This window comes from Oncorhynchus kisutch, linkage group LG26 (assembly GCF_002021735.2).
Source record: "Oncorhynchus kisutch isolate 150728-3 linkage group LG26, Okis_V2, whole genome shotgun sequence".
Classification (NCBI taxonomy): Eukaryota; Metazoa; Chordata; class Actinopteri; order Salmoniformes; family Salmonidae; genus Oncorhynchus; species Oncorhynchus kisutch.
In genome coordinates this window covers 1804602-1810601 of record NC_034199.2, presented here as the reverse complement: position 1 = coordinate 1810601, position 6000 = coordinate 1804602, and positions in this window count along the sequence as shown.

Below are 6000 nucleotides of genomic sequence, written 5' to 3'. Positions count from 1 at the left end.
AAACCCAACAGCACTGCAGTTCTTGACACAAACTACACAATCCATGTCTCGGTTGCCTCAAGGTTTAAAATCATTATTTAACCTGTCTGCTCCTCTTCATCTACACTGATTGAAGTGGATTTAACAAGTTACATCTTTCACCGGGAATCACCTGGTCATTCTTTGTCATGTAAAGAGCAGATGTTCTTAATGTTCCGTGCTTCTACACCTGCATTGCTTGCTGTTTGGGGTTTTAGGCTGGGTTTCTGTACAGCACTTTGAGATATCAGCTGATGTACGAAGGGCTATATAAATAAATGTGATTTGATTTGATTTTGTTTACTCAGTGCATAACGGCCACTTTAGTGTTAGTTTAATGACATTTCGCGTCATTCTATTACATCGTTAGTTTACCTTTCTTTCCTCTGTCACGTTTGTGTGGTTGTTCCTGACGATTGCTAGCAATAGTGGATCATATTAGGCTAAGATATTACAAGTCAAGGGTTGGACCTGGTTCAGGGAACACAACTGAAAACAGATTCAGAACCATGAACAAAAGTGATATATACTGTTCTAGAAAATAAACTTTATTTTAAAAGCATGGGAACCGGTTAATAACATTATTTTACGTTCCAGGCCAATTTTCCCAGTCCCACAAAAAAACACAACAAAGCGCCTATGCAAAGCCCTCACTCTGTCACTTAGAAACGTATTCCAGTGTTTGCCTGCCAGCTGGACATCTTTGCAAGTGTGTGTGCATGTCTGCCCCTCCACTCCCCTCCGAAGCTCCCCTCCGAAGCATGCCTACTGTTGACGTTACAAGCATTTCTTTTTATATATTGGAGAAGAATGGATTGACTTTTTCAAAGCTAGTTAAGGATCAAATCAAAATAAAATGTTATTAGTCACATGTGCCGAATACAACAGTGAAATGCTTACTTACGAGACCCTAACCAACAATGCAGTTAAAACATTTTTTTGGATAAGAATAAGAGATGAAAGTAACAAGTCATTAAAGAGCAGCAGTAAATTAATAACAATATACAGGGGGGTACCGATTCAGAGTCAATGTGCGGGGGCACCGGTTAGTTGATGTAACATGTACATGTACAGTAGGTAGAGTTATTAAAGTGACTATGCATAGATGACAACAGAGAGTAGCAGTGGTGTTAAGAGGGGAGGGGGGGCAATGCAAATAGTCTGGGTAGCCATTTGACTAGATGTTCAGGAGACTTATGGATTGGGGGTAGAAGCTGTTAAGAAGTATTTTGGACCTAGACTTGGCGCTTTGGTACCGCTTGCCGTAGGGTAGCAGAGAGAACAGTCCATGACTACGGTGGCTGGAGTCTTTGACAATTTGTAGGGCCTTCCTCTGACACCGCCTGGTATAGAGGTCCTAGATGGCAGAAAGCTTGCCCCCAGTGATGTACTGGGCTGTTCGCACTACCTCCGTAGTGCCTTGCGGTCGGAGGCCGAGCAGTTGCCATACCAGGCAGTGATGCAACCCATCAGGATCCTCTCGATGGTGCAGCTGTAGCACCTTTTGAGGATCTGAACATCCATGCCAAATCTTTTCAGTCTCCTGAGGGGGAATAGGTTTTGTCGTGCCCTGTTCACGACTGTCTTGGTGTGCTTAGACCATGTTAGTTTGTTGGTGATGTGGACACCAAGGAACTTGAAGCTCTCAAGCTGTTCAACTGCAGCCCCGTCGATGAGAATGGGGACGTGCTCGGTCCTCTTTTTCCTTTTGTCCAAAATCATCTTCTTTGTCTTGATCACGTTGAGTCCAGTTCTCTGACGTCCTCCCTATAGGCTGTCTCGTCGGTGTTGGAGTCGTTCCTGGCCGTGCATTCATGAGTGAACAGGGAGTAAAGGAGGGGACTGAGCACGCACCCCTGAGGGGTCCTTGTGTTGAGGATCAGAGTGTTGGATGTGTTGTTACCTACCCTTACCACCTGGGGGCGGCCCATCAGGAATTCCAGGATCCAGTTGCAGAGGGAGGTGTTTAGTCCCAGTGTCCTTAGCTTATTGATGGGATTTGAGGGCACTATGGTGTTGAAGGCTGAGCTGTAGTCAATGAATAGCATTCTCACAAATATGTTCCTTTTGTCCAGGTGGGAAAGAGCAGTGTGGAGTGCAATATGGATTGCATCATCAGTGGATATGTTGGGGTGGTATGCAAATTGGAGTGGGTCTGGGGTTTCTGGGATGATGGTGTTGATGTGAGCCATGACCAACCTTTCAAAGCACTTCATGGCTACAGACGCGAGTGCTACGGGTCGGTAGTCATTTAGGCAGGTTACCTTAGTGTTCTTGGGCACAGGCACTATGGTGGTCTGCTTAAAACATGTTGGTATTACAGACTCAGGCAGGGAGAGGTTGAAAATGTCAGTGAAGACAAATGCCAGTTGGTCAGCGTATGTTCGCAGTACACATCCTGGTAATCCGTCTGCGGCCTTGTGAATGTGAATGTTGACCTGTTTAAAGGTCTTACTCACATTTGCTGCGGAGAGTGTGATCACACTGTCTTATGGAACAGCTGGTTCTGTCATGCATGTTTCAGTGTTATTTGCCTCTAAACGAGCATAGAAGTAGTTTAGCTCTCGGCTGTGCTTCCCTTTTGTACTGTATAGTCTGATGGTTTGCAAGCCCTGCCATATCCGACGAGCGTCAGAGCCGGTGTAGTACGATTCGATCTTAGTCCTGTATTGATGCTTTGCCTTTTTGATGGTTCGTCGGAGGGCATAGCAGGATTTCTTATAGGCTTCCTGGTTAGAATCCCACTCCTTGAAAGTGGCAGCTCTAGCCTTTAGGTCAGTGCGAATGTTGCCTGTAATCCATGGCTTCTGGTTGGCGTATGTACGTACGGTCACTGTGGGGACGACGTCATGGATGCACTTTTTGATGAAGCCAATGACTGATGTGGTGTACTCCTCAATGGCATCGGAAGAATCCCGGAACATGTTCCAGTCTGTGATAGAAAAACAGTCCTGTAGTTTAGCATCTGCTTCATTTGAGCACTTTTTTACAGACCAAGTCACTGGTACTTCCTGCTTTAACTAACAGGCCTGCCAGGAAATGGCTCTCGTCATTGTCTAGCTCAAATAAAACTGCTGATGGTGTGTGGGCTTCTGGGTCCTAATGTCCCACCCGCTATACTGAGATATCTCTGCATGTTTACAAGAGATCCTGATAATGGAAAACACCAGTGTCACACTTTTATGTTGATAAATGTTCATAATTGAATCATCACAAATCATCCCGTGTAGATAATGCTATATCATTGATCTTACATAGTCGCTCTTGATATTTACCTTTTGTATTTTATGTGTTTTAATTGATAGGATAGATGAGGACAGGAAAGACAGGAGGAGAGTATGTCAAACAGGCAGTGGACTGGACACAACCCCACACACAACACTGCACTAGCACTACACATTTGCTATTCTGTCTATCACATTAAACTACTCGACTTGGTGAAAACGGATCTGATTCTCTGCTATTTGGACATCAATGATTTAGCACTGCCACCTTAGATGTGATTCAATGGTCATATAGTAGAAAGTACAGAGAATGGGCATCCCATTGATACACTATGACATTCAGTGATATTTGAAGAGCAAAACAGTCCTATAATTTTACCTTTCAAAAGAAATGTTCATATTTGAAGTGTGAAGGGGGCCTTTACAAGTGGTTTCTTCTCTGGTCGTCACTCGCAGATCAAATCATCAGGTGGTGAACAAAGACTGAAGTAGGGCAAATGGAACTGTGTCATCTCTAGACTCTTTGGTGAGGCCAGATGGCAGAATATCCTCAAGATATTTTGGGTTCTGATGGTGTACAACAGTTGAACGAAGCTCATGCAGCATTTATAAGTTATATTCTTCAACAATAAATGGGTAAATATAATTACTATCAATGTCCAAAAATGTATATACCAATTGCAGATTGACATTATAAATTAGGTAAATCTTCTCATTCTGAATCAGCTAATATGGCAGCTTAAATCATTTTTACCACTATTCTGTCATTGTAGCACCAGTAGGAGTAGTAATACCAATGATGGTAACACCAATAACACTTTTTTGGCAATACATTTTTTTTCTAAAATGGAGGCCACAGATGCTCAAATTTTAGATCTTGAACCCTTTAAAAATAGTTTACTAGTGATATGATTAATCATTTTGCTCACAATTTAATTTCTCTTCATTTAAATTGATTAACACCAATGACACTTTTATTTAGAAACACCACCTAATCAATGGCTCCCAAGTGGTGAAGCAGTCTAAGGCACTGCATCTCAGTGCAAGAGGTATCACTACAGTACTTGGTTCAAATCCAGGCTGCATCACATCTGGCTGTGATTGGGAGTCCCATAAGGCTGTGCACAATTGGCCCAGCGTCGTCAGCTTTTGGCTGGGGTAGGCCGTCGTTGTAAATAAGAATTTGTTCTTAACTGACTTGCTTAGTTAAATAAAGGTAAAATGTTATTAATGAAATCATTGTGAAAGTCTACACATCCCCTCTTCACATTTAGATAGACATACTACATGACCATTTCAGCCACAAGAGCATTAGTGAGTTTGGTACTGATATTGGGCGATTAGGCCTGGCTCGCAGTCGGCATTCCAATTCATTCCGATCAAGGCTCTGTTCAAGCCAGTCAAGTTCTTCCATGTTGATCTCAACAAACCATTTCTGGATGAACCATGCTTTGTGCACAGGGGCATTGTCATGGTGAGCACGAAAGGGCCTTCCCCAATCTGTTGCCACAAAGGTTGAAGCACAGAATCATCTAGAATGTATTTGTATGCTGTAGCATTAAGATTTCCCTTTACTGGAACTAAGGGTCCTAGCCCAACCCATGAAAAACAGTCCCAGGCCATTATTCCTCCTCCACCAAACTTTACAGTTGGCCGTATGTATTCGGGCAGGTAGCGTTGTCCTGGCATCCGCTAAACCCAGATTAATCCGTCGGACTGCCAGATGGTAAAGCATGACTCATCTCTCAAGAGAATGCATTTCCACTGCTCCAGAGTCCAATGGTGGCGAGCTTTACGCCACTCGAGCCGATGTTTGGCATTGCGCATGGTGATCTTAGGCTTGCTCGCTCATGGAAACTCATTTGATAAAGCTCCCGACAAAGAGTTTTTATGCTGACTTTGCTTGCAGAGGGAGTTTGGAATTCGGTAGCGAGTGTTGCAACCGAGGACAGACACACTTCAGCACTTGGCAGTCCTATTCTTTGATTCTTTGAAATTTGACAAACTGACATGTTAGAAAGGTTGCATCCTATGATGGTGCCACGTTGAAAGTCCCTGAGCTCTTCAGTAAAGCCATTCTACTGCCAATGTTTGTCTATGGAGATTGCATGGCTTTGTACTCGATTTTATACACCTGTCAGCAACGGGTGTGGCTGAAATGGCCAAATCCACTCATTTGAAAGAGTGTCCACATACTTTTCTATATACACTATAATGTATCTCTAAATCCCCAAAACATATCACTACAACTCTACTTAATTTGCTTGCTCTAATTTGAGTTTGCATGCCCTAATTCAATTTGCTTGTCCTAAGTACTTCAAAAATGTTATACAAATAAAGTGTTGCAGTATAGTGTTGCAGTGCATTATGTTTTATCATTGATAAATAACAGTTCAATATAAACAATAACATGTATCATGTGTAACTATTTCTCATATTAAAGTGCTTTTCTTTTTTTTTTTTTTTTTTCTTTTTTTTTTTTCTAAAAACATATTTCCACTTTGACATTATGGGGTATTGTGTGTAGGCCACTGACACAAAATCTCAAATGAATCAATTTTAAATTCAGGCTGTAACACAACAAAATGTGGAAAAAGTGAAGGGATGTAAGTCATTTCGTGGAAGAGAACACATACCAAACCACAAAACCAGAACTATACTGCGAAAGCAAAGAACAGCGAAAATAAGAAAATGTCAATGATTGTCAAGATATGAAACAGATAGAGGGGGCCATGAACACACACGTGGCTGAAACCAC